At 32.6% G+C, this 19,714-nt stretch overlaps 1 protein-coding gene across 4 annotated transcripts in view; it reads right to left on the minus strand.

Moving 5' to 3' along the window:
• Positions 1-19,714, minus strand: part of LOC129236928 (sex determination protein fruitless) — a 139,242-nt gene that overhangs the window by 98,556 nt on the left and 20,972 nt on the right. For all 4 annotated transcript variants that reach the window (XM_054871499.1, XM_054871428.1, XM_054871269.1 and 1 more), the window contains exon 2: positions 18,463-19,094. The gene's annotated coding sequence lies outside the window, so the exon portion shown is untranslated. The remainder of the gene's footprint in view (positions 1-18,462; positions 19,095-19,714) is intronic.

The following is a 19,714-nucleotide window of genomic DNA, read 5'->3' on the forward strand; positions in this document are numbered from 1 at the left end:
AGAGAGCTGAATGGAAGGTGAATGCTTTTTTCGTATTTTAATGAAACATTTTTCTATTGATTTACTTGCAAACTAAAGTTAAAAATAATATGTCTTCAAATCTTAGGGGCTTCTTTAGATTCACGGAAGTATATTTAGATCCAACAGTAGGACGATCTCTTCTGTGCAGCAAAGTTAGACTAGAAACAGTTGCTAGCAGTCGGGTGGCAATCCCTTTGTTTGATAGCAATACTAAGGGTTGGCCATTTTATTTTTCTAATACTATATAAAATTAAAATGCAGCCTCGGTCCCAGAAGTTTCGCACTTTTCCAAATTTACCTACTTTCCCTGTCTCTAAACAAAAAAAAATCTTAATCTCGCACAATAGTCCGCGGCATATTTGAAAAACATCCCATCAATGGCGCCAGCAAGAGGAAGCGTGCAATAGCGGTAATAGCGCAGACACACCAAATTTAGCAAATTCCTCAACAATCAGTGAATTCCTTCTTCCAGAAAAATGTGAAACATAGATGGCGCTCCAAGCAGTAAGACGGCGTTGTTCCTAAGCAAAGACATGTGGGCATATCCACCACTTAGGACTGGTAGCGGCAGGCTAATCACCTACCCTGACAGAAATCAAATAGATCAACGAAACCAACGCAAGACAAGTCTTGATGAGGCCAAAAAACATGAGCTAAAATAAAACGTGGATTGTTAAGTGAGATTCTATTGGTGAGAGCCGAGAATACGAAAAAAAAATCAACAAAACTGCTGCTAATATTGCCTCGTTGCCCTCTGAATATCTCATACGATTAAGTTTTGCCTCGACTAGACCTCGACCTAGAATTTGTAATGTCAGTTATGCATTTGTTTGACTTTCACAGCTAAAATAATACCCATGAGCTGCCAGGTATCCAGTACATAGTTGGGCACTACAAAAACGGTCGTTTCCGCTTGAAGAAAGTCATATTTACCCTTCCACCCTCTTTAGTGAGTGTTTGGCCGAGCTCTCCCTCCTTATGCTGTGCGCCTTGATATTTTTCCACAAATAAAGAGGCCTACAATTTCATACCACCTTCGAACGGCCGAAAGCCTTTTATGAGAAGCTTTTTCGTGACAGAAATGCATTCAGAGATTTGCCATTGTTTGCCGAGAGGCGTCCGCTATCAGAAAAAACTGTTTCAATCATTTGGTGTTTTATGCCCACACTGGCTTTCGAACCCAGGTATTACCGAATGATAGTCACGCACCTACCCATTCCTCTACGGCGAGCTGCATGAAAATATTAAAATCAAAATTAAAAATTCAAAAATCTAATAATCAGCCGAAACTGTGATGTTAGTTGACTCATTTGACTTTTCTGTTTTGGAAGACGTTAGGCATAGAAGTTACGACAACCATCCAGAGGCGATTCTAGAGTTAAAAATGTGAAGACGAAGTAACCACTTGTGAGATAAATGCCAGTAAATTAAAATGAGATAAATTTACCGAAGAATTGGGTGTGACAAAATGGACTACAAGTATTGCGGCTGAGCTTCTTTTTATTAGGCTACAGTGCGCTGCGATCTCTAATGTGTTTTATTGTACTTAGCGGTAATCCTATAATCGAAGGCTTCGAACGAATTTGAACACTTTCTCTGGCTTTATGGCTCATTACACCAATGAATTTCGAGTCACACCACCTAGGCGTGTAAGTTTTCGTCTTGCTAGAGCTACAAATTCGTACAGGATGTGCTTTGGTGCTTCATCTCCCAGCTAATAAAAATGGCAGATACTTCGTTCTAGTGACCCCACTGCCCTGAAATGATAACGAAGACTACAATGCCTCGTAGAACATCAAGTGAAAGTTTGTAAGTCCTTTCAATTTAGGTAATCCGATAAATTCTTTTGTCTGCATCTGTCTTGAACTTTCCACCCAGTGTCATATGAATTCCATGTATTTTCAGTTGTAGAGAACTTCCTTTATGTGGGCTTTGGTAGGTCCCCAAAAAGGTTCAGTTACATAGAATTTTTTGATGTAGCGCCTAATTGCACTAGGCAGTTTGTCTGCTCATTGCGGCCCAGCAAGACGATCTTCTTTGCTCGCATTGTATTAGGGGTAGTGAAGCAACAAACTCAGATGTTTTATATGAGGCTGCACTGCCCATAAAGCTGCCTGACTGTCTGACAAACTGCTTTGATTGTCAAAGCAAAGTATTGAGAAACTGGAAGACAAGTAATGAATTCGCCTTGTTTCATTCTGAGCTGACAGCCATATGGACACGGCGAAAGAAAAAAAAAACAACCCAACTGATTTACCAACACCACCTTTAATAGATTCGCCTTGGTGCTTTCTAAGACATTCTCTGCCACGTATTTCCACCTGAAAGATTGTGTGATAACTGCCCAGTGACACCGAACTTTTAAAGTTTGATCAAAAAACCAACCAGTTCTACCTTCCGCAGGGTACGACTTATACCAGATACGACGTGTACCAGATTTCCGAACCAGGTTCAATGTATGAATTACCCGTCTCCATAGCACCCGATTTAGAATAGATATCTTGAACTTTATAAATACTTTTATTAATATTGTTTGTTTAAGTGCCGAGTATGAGGCGCATAGTGCCAAGACCTTTAGCGCAAGAGTTATTGCAACGCGTATTTGCACTTACGAATTATATGAAAATTATGATTGCTTATGAATTCCATTGTGATTTCTATATGTTCTATGACATTTCTGTTGCTTTTGTCAGAAATATCATTAAGTCCCACTTCTCCTTTGGTAGCTTCCTTCTCTGTCATGATAGGTTAGGGGGTATATGTACAAGTGAGTATTATTGTTTAACCCTTTTGAATCATTCGACGGAATAATCCACGAGCAAAAACTCTCTTTTATCAAGAGTGGAAGAGTACGCGCGAACAAAAACTATCTCTTATCACGAAGAGCCCAATAATCCGCAATAAATTATTTTGTTGTTAAAGTTTGAGGAAATATATAATTTTGGTAATCCTAATATTTGTTTTTTTTTTAGAACAAACAGTAAAAGTTTTACCGATAGAATGCTTGTAGACAGGAAGTACAAAGAAAGAGCTTTGCAAAAGAAAACTTCGTTTTTGATATTTTTATTTTTTGTACATATATTTCTGTGCATTTGGGATGGTGTAGCCAATTTATCTGGAATATATGGTACTTTAACTGAAGATATCCAAAATTGACATGCAAATCTTTTGAGTTTTCAGAATTAATATTTTTTTTAATGTAATTCAGACTTCGAAAAGGATTGCTACTTTTGATGCTTGAATGTAAGAAAAGAAGTAATAATTTTCAAATTATTCGTTTACCCAAAATGTATAATTTCTCACCTATTTACAGCAAGATAAATGCATGTATGACAATGCGATTATTTATATCCTGTTTATACACTGTAAGTATGTTTCATGTCCCCTCTATTTGTCATAAATATTTAGATAAAACTGGCAGCTTTCAGTAAGAAAAGATTTGCTGCCTTGCAAATAGACAGAAATCACAGTTTGTCACAAGGAAAATGACAAAAAAAAAAACACAAAAAAAAAACACAAATAAATAAATAAAGGAAAAGTATAACTAAAGCAGGAAAATGCACATAAAAGCGCACTCATACAAATATTGCGCACCTTCAGCGACGTCCAGCGTACGTAGGCGTATGAGCAACCTTTCGCTTAAGGTAGGTAAATATTTATTTACATAGTTAGAAACAAAAAAGGTTGGAAGTTAACAAAAATTGCAAACTAAAATATTTGTTAATATAAATAAAATATATAAAAATGAGATATTTTTAAGAAGGTTTCCTATGCTCATAAATTGCTCAGCACTGAGAGATAATTTAATATTGAGAGCAAGCGTAATATGTTTTAGTGTAGGTGCATATGAAAGTCCAAGAACCAGAAACAAACTAAGGTAAAAATAAGATGTGGAAGAGAGAAAACAAAAAAAAAACTAAATATATTTTTTGCAATTACAATGACACTTTGTATTTCTCAGCGTGTTTGGCATGACCTAAATTTAGAATAGACAAACAAGTGAGCGAAATAACAACAGCGTCAACAAAGCCAACACCAATGAAAGGCACTTATACTACATAAAATCAGCACAATACTTCTATACTCATTTTCACGTATGAGTGTACCGCTAAAAAGTACAAAAGAAAACGAAGATCAATTTCTTTTGCAGATGTGCTCGTTTAAGTTTTACTCAGCCGGTAAAAATTCGATTGAGAACTGAGTTTGAGTGAAATGGCAGCAAACGAAAGGAATAGTAAATTGTTAATTCAAATTGTTGTTAGATTTACTAAACTGCGAAGAAAACAAGGAACAATATGCGTGGGCGTAATGCATATGGACGAATGGTTATATGGAGATGACAAACTAAAGTAGGAGAGCGGCAAATGGGGACAGTTGTGCTCAAAATGTAAGTTCTAACGGCGCGTGTTAGAAATGGCATAAGCTTCTGACTAAGAGGTGAGAACTGGTAGCTAAGTATATTACATACATACGTATATAGCTTGCCTAAGGTGCAGGCTAAAAAACACATACTACCATAATTAAGGTAAGAAGAAGAAAGAAAGAAGGTACCGCTTAAGTGGAGAAATTCCTCTCACTGTTGAGGGAAATATCGAGAGCGCTCATTTGCAATTAATTCATGCTAAATTAGACCAAGGGCGGACGGTCGCCAAAAATATGCTCAATTTGTTTTTTTCTGAGCTGTCTACACACGCGCGACTTTATTTTTTTTGAAACGGTGAGTTTTCCAATTTCGAACGAAATTAATTCGATCTAATATAATTTTCGAATGTGGAACAACATCAAGAGGCACGCCACAAATAGGAGAAGGAGCTCGGCCAAACACCCAAAAAGGGTGTAAGTGCCAATTATGTACATATGTAAGTATGCAATTTTCGATTTTTTTTTATTTGTTACGTTGCTGCACATGCACGTGCATGCATGTTTACATTACAAGTATCACTAATTTTGTATTCATAGTTTATTTTCGACAGATTTTAAGGTCGAACGAGAATGGTGTGATTTTCTCTTTGCTTTCGCTTTTATAAAATGGCTAAAAAGATATGTATTTTCTGCGAAAAACAACAACTTAATCATGGCCCAGTTCTAAACCATTAGTAGCGATCTGCATCTTTTATCTGCTCCCAAAACTGTTAAGATCTATGAAAGAATGGATATTTACACATCAAGTTGACAGATGGCACATATCGTTCGCGATACAATCTAGAACTTGAACTACTTATAAAAGGGCGAGACATCATAAAATACATAAATGCTGCCAACGAATATGCTAGCTTGGAAAGAATGCCAGAGCAAAGAGCACCAAAACGAGCCTCTGAAGAAGCAATCGTATGGGAAGCGAACTAAGTGAAGATATAGATAATAGATTCGGTTATCGATGGCCTTAAAGAGATGAACATACATACTAGTGGCGATTGACGGCGGATCGAGAAATCTGGCGAAAGATAGTTGCGGAAGCAGTGGTCCACTCAGGAATGTGATGCTAAGAGAGAAGAAGGAGACGAGAAAGGCAGCGCTAGATGAGTTTAAGACCACACCAAAAGGCGCATATTAGACGACTCGAAGATTAAAAAAAGCAAATTATTTCTTATATGCAGTAGTACATACTTTATGAAAGGAAGGCTGATGAAGAAATAAATATTTTTCAAAATAAAAAAAAAAAAACAAATCAGAACAAAAATATCACATTTTCTTCGCACAAATCTCGTCCATAGTGTTTTTTGCGCCCGACAAGTATTTTTGATAAAATTTATCCAACTGTACTTATTTATTACTGTGCTGAAACATACAAGCTGGCGCAAAATTAATCATCCGATTTAGAATAACTTTCGAATCAATTAGAAATTTAGCTTTTACTAAAAACAGAACTAATCTTGAGTAATGGAAATCTTTATTTTAATCTTTACACGCCCCATTGCTTGCATGTTTTCTTACTGCAGTTATCTAATTCACAAGTGGCAAATATGATTGACGTACAACATTATAAATTCTCCGATGATTAATTTTGCGCCATGTGCATAAGTACTATAGTTGTTCGTTATTATATAATTTAGCTTCATTTATGTACTTACGGTACCATTTTTGTCAAAGTGTTAATTTTCTTAAATATTTCAAGATGTGTAATTTGCTTACCTGAAAAGAGAGAAAAGTAAGTAAGTGAAAGTTAATTTATGTGTTGTAAAAATAAGATTTTTGAACAAATTTATGATTAAGACCGAATGATTCTGAATTACCGAATTAATATAGATAAATAATCTTGTTAAAGTTGTGGAAGGCCGCACAAGCCAAGACGATTATATATAATATATATTTGGCGCTTACACCCTTTATAGGGAGTTTGGCCGAGCTTCTCCGGCCATTTGTGGCGTGCGCGTCTTGATAACAATAAATAAATACTCTAAACATCTTTTTTATTAATTTTAAACCCACCTTTAAAAAACGCACGAACTTATGGACTGGCCTGATATTTCTCAACTTCCCACATTTAAAGAGTCTACTCTGGTAAGCAGTCATTGATGAAATTACTGATGCGTTAAATGAGTTTAACCCTCTTGCATCACAGCTCGATATGCGCGATGTGCTCAAAATACCGCGCGTCTGTAAGCCTTTTACTGCTTGTTCTAATGACAAAGAATGTTACTGGATTATCAAAATTATTTATTTCCCTCAAACTTTAACAAACAAATAATTTGTTGCGGATTATTTCATTTTTGGTGATAAGAAAGGGTGTTTCTTCGTGGATTATTCCGTTGAAAAGGGTAAAACAGTCGTTGCCCCTATGCTCTGCAGTTGACTTAGACACCGCTGGTGGATTACAGCAGTAACATAAATTACGGAAGGGTAAATTACTTTTGCCGCTGTTGGTTTTTCGTATACTTCCAACTGCTGCCGTTAAATCTTTTGAAAAGCCACATTTGTTGTTGTGTATATTATTTATTTAATTGGTGATCGTCATTTCGTATTTCTCTATATTCTATATTCTATATTCTATATATATCTATATTTCATGTGGTTTACTTTCCCACCTTCTCACTCACACTCTTTTTCTTTACCTAGCGCTCGTTTGGCGTTACTTGCCTTAATTCTCTCTCTCTCAACATGTTTCACTTCTTTCTCATTTTTTATTACATACCTGAGACCATTAAGCTTCGTAACAAAATGTATTGCCTGTGTTTGAGACGTTCAAAGAAAGAATATAGGCTCTGATAATCCAATGTGAACGACTCGAATTTCAATATGTAGTACAAACTATCAGCTTTAATTTAAGTTAAATAGTTATTTGCCAAGTAATTTTAATTTTCATATCAATTTACTTAAAAAAAAACCTAGAAATTTAGCTGAGCTATCCAAAATAGCATTTTTATACACGAATACATCAGATTATAATATATTTCGATATTGTCCAAAACTCATATCTAAGGAAAATTTCCCACTCTTCTAAAACCAAGGGGACAAATGGAGTTTTCACGAGTATTGGAGTATGACGAACTCATTTAAATGTTTGAACAACAACAATCGCACAAATTGGTTGCAGTTTCAGCTGTTGAGAGTGAGAGACGGAAACTAGTTAGCTTTTGAGATGGAGGTTGCCGTGACTTGGCGTGGGATCGTTAAAATTAGTTCTCTTGCCGTACAAAGTAAAAGGAAGATTCTTCCAGAGAAGGTATATAATACAGTGAAAGTACATTTAAAAAAGATAAGTAATTTATGACATGACATCATTCTATAACAAAACATTGTAAAAATCAGGGTTACATATTTTGATTAAAAATTTATAAAAATGGAAAAAATTATCGAAAATTTTGAGCCGCTTCAAAATTGTACTTTATTTAAGCATAAAGCTGCTTACCCATTTTTTTTTTTTATTCTGGTTAAAAAGTGCCAAACTTTTATGAAAATTTGTCGACACAAAATAACTTCTTTTCAATACCAATTAAAAAGTTTAAAATTTTGATACAACTATTTTCGGAACTATGAACACATCTTTAAGGTATATTTTTTGCTAAGAAGCCTCAGTGTAAATTTTTATCAATATTTTATATTATATACGAAGAATATTTAATTTTTCGTTGACTAAAATATGCAGTGTAATGCTCGACCCTACCTAATGCCCTTCAGTTATTTAAAAACATTCACTACTATATAAAATTTGGCTAAATTTGCAAAATAACTAAAAATAACGCAACTAAATTTAATATTGTTTAGAGGTGCCGAAAATTGATGATACCAAAGATTTGTAATTAAAATTGAGCAAAAGGTGAAACATATTGAGAGAGAGGGAATTAAGTCTGGGAACGACAAACAACCGCTAGGTAAAGAGATGCAGAGTGTGAGTGAGAGGGAGAGCGAGACCGAGAGAGGGGAATAGAGGAATACGCAATGTCGATCAACAAATGAAACAAATAATACACCAACAATAACAACGAAACAAATGCGGGTTATAAAAATATATAACGGCAACAATTGCAAAAACAATTACAAGTATACACAAAAAAAAAATAGCACCGGCAAAAGTAACAACAAAACGCAGCGACATGTGTAAGCAGCCCACACGTCAGCGCTACATAGAGAGCAAGCAGGCAAGCAAGAGAGAGCGAGTGGGTGGTGATGGTGGCGTTGGTGGAGACGAGACAAGGAGCAGTCAAACAAATATATGTATAAACATTTGAAAAACAAAAAACCCACCAACGTCATAATGATTGAATGTTTTAATGTGTGACTGTGCATGCGTTTAGGTTAAGGGGTAAGCGCGTGCAAGTAGGGCGGCGGGGAATCGCATGTTTTTTTGGTCTTTGCACGTATGCTCGCTGTAAAGATAAGAACTGTACACATAAATACAACAATGGCGAAAATAAAGGTTTATGTAAGTACACACATACATATACACACTTCCAACTAGACATACATATATGTACATACATGTGTATGTGTGTGCGTATGTGCGTGGAGGGTACCGCAAAGGTTTTTATACGTTACTCTAATTAATTTCATATGATATTTTCGCTTAGTGAAGATATAATACTTTAGCTGACGGCAGGTTGTGGCAGAGGGGCGTGTCGCGACCATGTTATGTGTTCGCACAGTTGGGCGAAACATGTTGACGCTCACACGAGCACTGCTCTTGGCTTCTATTTGCCCTTCGACTAGGCGAAAAATCCTAAATTCCAAAATTTTCCGATTTTATAATAGTTATTTTGTGTTTTTGTTGCCGCTATTGCTGTATGATTTGTAATGTTATTGGCAGCACACACACACTCATACACACAATGAAATAACGTTATAAATATGTTTGTTGACAAACTAACAATTGCCAGCCACTTTTTTGGGCATTACAAATACAAATGTACTTATTTGGTATGCATACAAATATTTACATAAACAGTGAAACATCGATATAATGAACTTGAAGCGGATGTACAAAAATTGAGTGGATTATTAGATCAAGGCTTTGTTATAACAAAATGTGAGGAAATTTTAAGAAAATTAAACAAATGAATTATTTCTAACTTTACTTTTATTTTTTGTGCTCATTAAGGCTAAATTAAAATTAAAAACTATAAACGCATTTTTAGTTCGTTATACAAAGTGGCGCAAAATTAATCACCATTTGGCAAGATTTATAATTTTAGCAAATGGCGACGTACGTAAATCATATTTGGCATTTGTGAACGGCGCAGCTGTAGTATACAAACAGACAGCAATGGAGCGCGTAAAGGTCAATATACAGATTTTCATCGCTTAAAATTATTTTTTTTATTCCGTGAGAAAGTGACTTAAAAACAAAATTGTTGATGAATTTCGCGCCACTATCCAGAACTTACTTTGCGCTATTTACATACTTTTAATAACGTGCAGGGTTTTGTTCAAATTTATTATTCATTTGAATATTTCGTTATTATAGTGGCTTTTAATGCACAAAATGTGTCTGCGCACATATCTATGGACTACTTTTCTGTAACAACTCTTCGAAATGCTGGACTTTTTTTCAAAGGCCACAAAAAAAGTACCTAGATAATTTAGAGATTTTCGTATTAATAAGTTTCGTTATACCGAGGTTTTTGTGAACGTTTATTTGTATTTTCGAATTTATGTGTATTTGATAAAGTCCATATCTGCTGTTTGGAATCTAGCGCGTGCCTTTGATATATTACATTTACCATATATGTATGTATGTGAAGCCACTCACACATACATATATTTGTATGTGCCTACAATTGTTATTATTAGCATTTATATTTGCATATGTGTGTATGTATGTATGTTTTATTTGACCGTAAATATTTTGCCATTGCTTTTCATTCATATCAACTAATATTATACATATTTGCAAGTCATCCCCCACATTTTTTTTCTATTTTTTTTATTTCATAATTTTTTTCATATAATCGGATCTCATATAAATTATGAGATTTGTTTTTTTGTACCTTTTTTTCATTTCATAATTTATTTTGGTGTTTGTTTGGGAAATTTTTTTTTCATTTCATAATTTTGTTCATATCATATTTTTATTTAATTTCATCACTTCTCATAGTTTATCAAAAATTATTTTTTTGCTCAATTTTTTTTCAAATCGCATTTTTCCTTAATTTCATCGCATTTCATGGTTTATCAAATGTTTTTTTTTATTTGTTTTTCACTTTGAAATTTGTTTCATATCATATTTTTATTGAATTTCATCGCATTTCATCAAATTTTATCAAATTTTTTGTTTTCTTTGTAAATTTTTATTATTTTTAACTTTTTTTTGTACATTTTTTCATTTCATATTGTAAGTTTTTCCTATTCAATTTTTTTGGTTCTTCTTTTCATATCATAACACTCTTTTAATTTTTTCGTAGTTTTTTTAATTAAACTTTTTCTCTAATTTCACCGCATTTCATCATTTATCAAATTTTTTTATTTCATAATTGTTTTGTTTTTTGTAAATCTTTTTTTTCATTTCTTAACTTTTTTCATATCATATTTTTTAGCTTCTCATATAATTTAGTAATCTAGGTTTATCTCGTTTCATACTTTTTTTTTAGTTTTACCGCATTTCATAGTTTAGCAAAAGCTTTTTGTTTTGTCAATTTTTTCCATTAATAATTTCTTCTTTATAAATTTGGTTTTCATTTCATATTTTTTGTTGTATCAAATTTTCTTGCTTCTCATAGTTTATTCCATGTAGTTTAATACTTTTTTTTATCTTGTTTCATATATTTTTTTTTAAGTTCATCTTGTCCTTAATTTCATCGCTTTTCACAGTTTATCCAATTTTGTTTTTTTTGTAATTTTTGTTTTTTATTTAATTATTTTTCTCATATCATTTTAGCAAATTTTCTTTTTTTCATTTCATGTTTTTCATATCACATATTTCTTTAAATTCATCGCATTTAATAGTTTATCAAAAATTTTGCTTTTTTTTAATTTTTATTATTTCATAGTTTTTTTTTGTAATTTTTTTTTTAATTTCATCGCATTTCATGTTTTTTGAATTTTTTGTTTCATTTCATAATTTTTTTCATATAGTGTTTTTCCTTAATTTCATAGTTTAACAAATTTTTTGTTTTTGTAATTTTTTTTTCCATTTCATAATTTTTACATATCACCTTTTTTTTTGCCTCCCATACTTTATTCCATTTTATTTAATAATTTTTTTTATGTCAGAGTGTTTTTTTCATTTTTTCCTAGTTTTTTAATTTCACCTTTTCTTTAATTTAATCGCATCTCATAGTTTATTTCCTTCTCTTTGCGTTCATTACGTTTGTGACGTCAAACGATTTTCAGCAGCTTTCAAACTAACATACATATGCATACACACATAAATACACCGGTCTACCCATGTTGCTATGCGCTCTCACAATCCCAAGAGGAGAACAAACATCAACCAGCAGCACATATAAATGGGTATCAGAAAATATGAAAAATTGTAAAAATTAAATGTCTAAATAAATTAAATAATTGTTCTGACACATGTGGCTTCGTACCTTGGGTACCGCTAAGTTAGCAATACAGTCGTGTACAAATTAATAGCCGCGCCAAGCGGATGAGTTAAATTAAAGTGCCTTTAGTTCGCTTTAAAGCCCTACAGAGATCTTCGAAAATAGAAAAATCAAATGGGACTCCGATCAATAAATTTCCGCATATTTAAATTTCACTTCTGAACTCTGGAATTCAGCTACCACACTATAGACTACATGGAAAATAATACCCAATGCACATAATTTTTTATTTTGTTCAATATTTCTCTAAGCAATAGCACTCAGTTCACAAGAAATAGCTTATATAGCTGTAGCTCTTCTAATTTAAATGTGCTTCCCTATTTTTCTCAAACAATTCTGGCAAGAGAGTCATGCGTACTACTTCAATTCTTTGAAGGGGCTTCAGATAATGTTCGCGGTCCCATGTCCGGTTCTATTAGAATTTAAGTTCAGACTCGTAGCTTGCTGGAGAACCCATCCGTAGACATATGCCACTTGTATCTCACTCTGTGGTGCTCTGAGACTTCTGCACATAATGGAATAGTTTTCCCGGCGGCGCAAGAAGAGTGAATTTCTTTGCTCTTTGGCGCCTTGACTCCAAGTGCTTGCAGGAAAAATTGCTCTGGCTCACTTAAAAATGATCTTCTGCTTCTTCATAAGTTCTTTGCCTGTAACAGTGCATAGTTTTTCGAGCCCTACTCGAATATTTTTCGACCACTATTGCTTTGCTCGCTGACCAATTTCAATTAGAAAAAAGCAAAAAATAATTGGCGCGCACACTTCAGTTATGTGTTTGGCCGAGCTCCTCATCTTATTTGTGGCGTGCGTTTTGAAGTTATAGTTGTGGAACAGTTTCCCAGTGAAAGCAAAGGATTGGGATTCCCTTGACAACCTGGAACGAAAGGCTTTGCACCACCTCAGCGAGATCTGGGCAAGTACACAAAATTGTTAGGTCGCGAAATCCTTTTGCCCACGTGTGGATCAGAGGCGTTCGAGGTATCTTCTGAGGATGAAAAAATCTCAGCTCTCACACTTAATATAATAATTTAGCCAGTTCGAATATGGTTCTCAATGCATATAGTCAATACAGGCATGGAAAGTTATAATATCGAGGATTAGATTTCGATCTATAATGCTGGGAAAAATCTTTGTGATAGATAATAAAACTACATTTTGATGAGAGCGATCCCCGATGGTTGAAGGATTTATGTAATTTTGTTATTAATTTATTTCAGCAGCCTATAAAGAATATTTTTCCTAAGCGGAAAAGTTTTTTTCAATACCTAAATTTCATAGCTCCAACTAATGTCAGTTACAAAAGTACAAAACACTAAAACTAGGGGTATATATTGTAGTTTTTTTTCTGCGTTCACTCCTCTCGGGAGACTCAGTCTTGCGTCGGTTTCGTTAATCTATTTTGATTTTTGACAGGGTAGGTGATTAGCCTACCGCTACCAAGTTTTTCTAAAGCGCCTTGCTATTTATTTGCTCACAACTGTACATATTTATTAAAATTTAGTCACATGCATGCTTACAAAGTTACACAAAAGAGTAAATGTATACAAAAAGATTGCTTTCCGGCTGTTCAAATAAATAATACAACAACACTTTCATCTTTGCCTCGCCGCTAACGCCACCTCGTCACTTACACAAGCCAAGTATGTAGTAATATTCTGTCGGCTTGTGATGCTAAAAGTCATAATACTAAGTACAAATATTTGAATGGACGTACTCACAAATAGTTGCTGTGTTCATAACATCAAATTACATAATGCAGAGGAAAGTTTGACGAATTTGTGATTTTTGTTGAAACAAAATTTGGGAAACTTTAATAGCGAATATTTGGCAGCTTACATAGGACAATCGAACCTTGATTAGGAGAAGAAGAAGAGAAGATGAAGACACAAGTATAGTTGTAAATAATATACGCATAGTACTGATTTTCAGCTTAAATCTACAGAAGAAAATTCAGCTTAAATCTACAGATGAATGTTTTGCCTGGGCAAAGTGTTTACTGGTACTAGATGCGAATTCCTTCAAACAATCTCCAGCGGTATAAAAATAAATATTTCTTTATCCCCTACGTTGTTTACACACTCTTGAGAGTAACAACACTCTTTCCCCCCGATTCAAATTATCACAAATTAAAAAGCTTGTCGCTTATCATCTTAAATGCAATATGCCTCGGAAAAACTGCTGCAGTGTAGCCCTTTTGGAATATTTTTCTAAAATTTTGTATTTGTTTTTAATACTCAAATGACCCATCAATGACTCAATAACCCCCCATCATCTTTGTTTCTGCCCAAAAACCATTGTCTCTTAGACTCTTCAAAATTTGAAGTGAGAAATACTGAAAGTTCAGTCATCGCCGCAGGCAAAATCATTGGTTATCTTAGCGGCACATTTCTTGCAGGGTAAATACTTCAAACACCTGCATGTAAGCTAAGCACACCCTTTTGTGCTCGTATTTGTGTAAGAATTACAAAGTTGATAAAAGTATAAAGTAGTACAAAGTCTTGAAGATACTTGACAACAACACTTCACGCTTTTGATAAAATTAATTCACTGCACTTAAAGCCTTCGATACAAAGTTGTGTAATTCTTTGAGTGCAACACAAAAACTATAAATAAAAAGCGTGTAACGGCAGTGCAATGATAACATATCGAACGTGTGTTTGATTACATGTAATTCTTCTTTTTACGATTTCTATTAAGGGTTAGACGACTCAAGAGCGTCAAAAAGTATGTTACTTTAAAAAAGAAAGGAAATTATAGGAAAATAATTAACGAAGTGAAAAATATGTATATGGGTCTTTATTACCTTTACTTTGAGGAGTAAAAAATATGAAAACAGAAAAATATAAAAAAATTAGAGAAAAATTAAAAACATATTACGAAAAAAAAATTAAAAAAAGACAAAAAAAATTTTAAGAAAAAATATGACAAAGAAAAAGTCTCGAATGGCATTTGTGAGCGACGGAGCTCTGCTAACGACATTTTTCAAGGTAAAAAAATTATTAAAAAACAAAACTAAAAAAATTAAAAAAAAAATTAGACAAAAATTAAAAAAAAAAAATTAAGAAACATAGATTAAAATTAAAAACATACTAAGAAAAAAAATATTTAAATTAAAAAAAAAATTAAAATGAAACTTGTCAGCGAAGGAGCTTTTCTAATGACATTTTTCAACATAAAAAAATATTAAGAAAAAAGAAATAGAGAAAAATTAAAGAAACATTAAGAAAAAAAATTAAAAAAAAATTCTAAAACAATTTAAATTAAAACAAAAAAAAAATAGAGAAAAACTAAGCAAACAAATAAGATAAGATAAAAGTGAATATTAAGAAAAAAAGTTTTGAATGGCATTTGTGAGCGACGGAGATCTGCTAATAACACCTTTCAATGTAAAAAAAAATTAAAAAAAAAGTAAAAAAATTAGAATAAAATGCTTTTAACATACTAGAAAAAAATTAAAAAAAAAGTTTAAATAAAAAAAAATTTAAAATGGAACTTGTCAGCCACGGAGCTCTTCTAATGACATTTTTTCAATATAAAAAAAAACAATATTAAGAAAAAAGAAATAGGGGAAAATTTAAGAAATATTAAGAAAAAATTAAAAAAATGTTAAGAAAAAAGTTTAAAATATCCTTTGTGAGCGACGGAGCTCTTCTAACGGAGCTCTTCTTCAGTGTAACAAAATTAAAAACAAAAAAGAAAAAAAAATTAAATTACTCTTGTGGGCAACGGAGTTCTTTTAATGGCATTTATTAAAAAATGACTTATTACAAAACTAAAACAAAAAATATGGCATGTTTTCAATGTAAAAAAAATTAAAGCAAAAAACGAAAATTAAAAAAATTTAAAATGGCACTTGTCAGCGAGGAAGTTCTTCTAATAATATTTTTTAATTAAAAATAAAACAAAAAATTAAACAAAATATAGAGAAAAATTAAAAAAAATATTAAGAAAAAAAATTAAAATTTAGTTAAGAAATATTAAGAAAATATAGTTTAAAATAGTACTTGTGAGTGACAGAGTTCATCTTATGAGATGTTTCAATGTAAAAAAATTAAAAAAAAAAAAAAAACAAAAAAAAATTAAGAAAAAAATATAAAAAAAATTAAGAAAAAGAATTTAAATGGCACTGGTGAGCCACGCATGTCTTCTGTGGCATTTTTCAATGTAGACATTTTTTTTTGTTGTTCTTACTTTTAAATTATCTTATTATGAAAGTAAAACTTTCGTCCACAATATTTTTTCCAACCCACTCATTTCGCAGGAAGTTCTAAAAACTTATTAAATAAACGAATACTTTTGATAAATTTAAAAATTATTTTTAGTACCCCTCGTAAGCAGACATCCATCTTAACCGAACAAAGACACTGTAACGATGAGTATGAGGAGAAACTTCCCTGTATATTTCTTTAAAAATTAAGCATAAAAAAACAAAAAAAAAGCGAATTTTTTAATCTAATTCTACGGTTACCGATTTATAAAACAAAAGTGGCATGAACTCTGACTTACATTCCCTATGATCAGAAAGTACCGGGAATTTACTCGCAAGCTACGAACATCAAACTTCAAATTTAGCTTTAGTCGTATTATATTTTCATTTAGAAAGCTCGACTATCAGCAATTACATAAATTAAAAGAGCAACATTTTCTGTCAACTCAAGTTTGCAGGAAATTTTTTTATATTTTTTGTGCCATAAAAAGGGTAGTGCCGCATAATTCATCACCCTGTCGGGAGATTTATAATTTTGGCAAATCACGTCACACGTCAGCCATATTTGTGAACTATTTAGATAGCTCCAGTATACAAAAACGGAAATGAAGCGCGTAAAGATTAATAAAGAATTCAATCACTGAAAATAATTGTTTTTAATTTAATTTTAGGAAAAAACTTATTCAACAACAAAATTGGATGATTAATTTTGCGCCATATTGTAGAGTAAAAATATTTGTGAGTACTCCACTCCACATATGCATAGATAGTAAATCCCATATATCAAATAATACGAGGGTTGCTATTCATATTACTGGTTTTGGGCGCTTCTAGTGCTGTCAGGGACCACCTGGCGTTACCATTGGAAAGTTTCACATATTTTATCACATCACATTTTGATGTGCGAGCGATGTTAGTGCTGTTTTAAGTGGCTTTAAAAGTTCATCTCGGCAGAAATATTGGAATCGGAATTGAAAAATTGAAATTTTCGTGCGACTATTTTTCACAATTTTCCATGTGAATTAACAAGGCAAGAATGCATCGATGAACCAAAAATTATTACGCGGCGAGAAAGTAGCATCCTTTCGCACTGTAAAAAACTGGTAAAATCAACTTTCTTGCTATCGCTGGCCGCTCATCGACAAGTTCCGGGAAAGAGCCAGGCTGTGAGTAAAATGTGTGAGAAAAATTGAGACTGAGATATTCTTGAACATTAGTTTTATTTATTTTATTTAAGCAAAACATACAACCATAGGTGATCTTTGCAATAATTTATCTTAAGAATACTGATTGACCTTACATATTTCCTAGATCCTAGAAAAAAAAACAAAGAAAGATTCATACGTGAAACATAAATAAAATTTTAAGATTTTGTATGATCACTTTGTGGTAACACTTTTAAGCATTCCGAATGACAGATATGTTTTATGAGGAACTTTTTCATGGCAGAAATACATTCGGAGGTTTGCGATTGCCTGCCGAGGGGCATCCGCTATTAGAAAACAACATTTTCTTCATTTTGGTGTTTCACGGAGATTTGAACCTATTTTCTCTCCCATTCGGCTGTGGTGGCCGCATATTAATTTTTTTTATATTAGTTATTACATAAATAACAGATAGAAAAATCAAATAAAATAGAAAATAGAAAAAATAAATAAAAACAAACAAATGTATTTAGAAAAAAATTTGTCGCAAATTTCCCCCTCACAATTACATTACATTACAGGCCTCCTGTACTCGTATTCGTGTATATAAACAAGTATATTTAATTTGCCCTTACACAAATATTTTGCATAATTACGCTTTATACAAAAAAAAAATAGAAAAAAAGGCAACACGCTAACGGCAAACGCCCTCTCTCCACAGCGACAACCTTCATGGCCCAAGGAAGGTCAACGTAAACTTTAAGTTATAATAAACACATAGCTAAATATTTGCACAAAGTTAAATCAATTGAAAAGTGGGGAAGTGAAGCACTAAAACATAAAAAGTAAACAAAAGCAAAGAAATACAAAACCGAAAAAAACAAATTCAAACTCAAGTGTGTCCGCAGTAAACGAGTTCATGGCGGTTTGTGAATATTTATGCTCGTGTTTGCTAATTTTTTTTCTGTAGGAATTTTCTAAGCGTTTTTTAATTCACTTACTGCACTGCACCAGTCCGAAAGAAAAAATTAAAAAAAAAAATAAATTCAAAGCAGATGAATTTGCCTGAATATTGCTTTTTTTTGAAATTTTTTATTATTTTTTTACTAACCTTCCCAAGCAGTGTGTCAGCCAATAGGCGTAGTAATCCAGTTGTGAGATGGTTTCTTGCACCGTCGTTTCGTCGCTGTTGTAAGCCAGTGTGTAGGTTTTTAATTTGACTGGTTCTCAAGTGTAAATAAATCCAATGCAATCCAATTAAAAATAATCCAATGTGATGGAGTGTCGGTAAGCCAATTCAAATACGAGGAATTCTTGAAGCTGAGTTAAGATTTTTGATATGTTTTCTGATATGAATTTCCGATTAAAATATATTTTGAAAATATTTTTGTTTTTTTAATAATTTGAAAACTTTGTTTAGAATTTTGTTTGTGTATGCATATTTTTGTGTGTTTTGTGTTATATAGTAGTTGGTTTCTTTTTGTTTATTCTTTTGTGAGCACTCCTCTACACTGTTACTGTAACCTCACAGTAAGTTTGCTTTGCTCAGGCCAATACATTTTCACGATTTAAGGTTTTTGCTTTTTCCCCTTTTTGTAGTTCATTTGTAACGCATTTTTGGTTTATTTGGGGGAGTTTTAAAGTTTTAATTTATTTTTTTTTGGCGTTTTATTCACTTTTATGCACGCATTTATTTTTGTTTTAAATTAATATAATTAGTAAACTTTAAGGCACTATTATTTGCTAGAATTGTAGAAGGAGAATTATAAATTTTTGTTACACATTTCATTTGAAAAAAATACAAAAAATAAAAAAAAAAGATCGGCAGGTTCTTTCTTCATTCGCTTGCATATGCAGTGATTTTCAAAGATTGTGAAAATTTGAAAAAAAAAAAAATTAATTATGTAAATTCAAAAAATTTTCACACAGCTCTTGTAAGATTTCTTAAATTATATTAATAATATTTTTGTATTGCACGTATTTTATTGATTTTCGTTTAGAGGACGAATCGGTTGATTAATTCACATTATTCAGGGTGAGTCAAGCACAAGTGTCTGAATGACATTGCAATAAAAGGAATAAAATTTGTGTGCACAGGGTGGGCCAATCAAAAGTATCTTTCTGAAATTGCAATAAAGTGAACAAAATGTATGTGCATAGGGTGGGCGAACAAAAGTATCTTTCTGAAATCGCAGTAAAGTGAACAAAATGTATGTGCACAGGGCGAACCAAACACAAGTATCTTTCTGAAATCGCAATAAAGATAATGATACCTATAAGCACAGGGTGCGCCAAACACAAGCCTCTTTGCAAAATTGCAATAAGGTGCATAAAATTTACGTGCACAGGGTGGGCCAACCACA

This window comes from Anastrepha obliqua, chromosome 1 (genome assembly GCF_027943255.1).
Source record: "Anastrepha obliqua isolate idAnaObli1 chromosome 1, idAnaObli1_1.0, whole genome shotgun sequence".
Taxonomy (NCBI): domain Eukaryota; kingdom Metazoa; phylum Arthropoda; class Insecta; order Diptera; family Tephritidae; genus Anastrepha; species Anastrepha obliqua.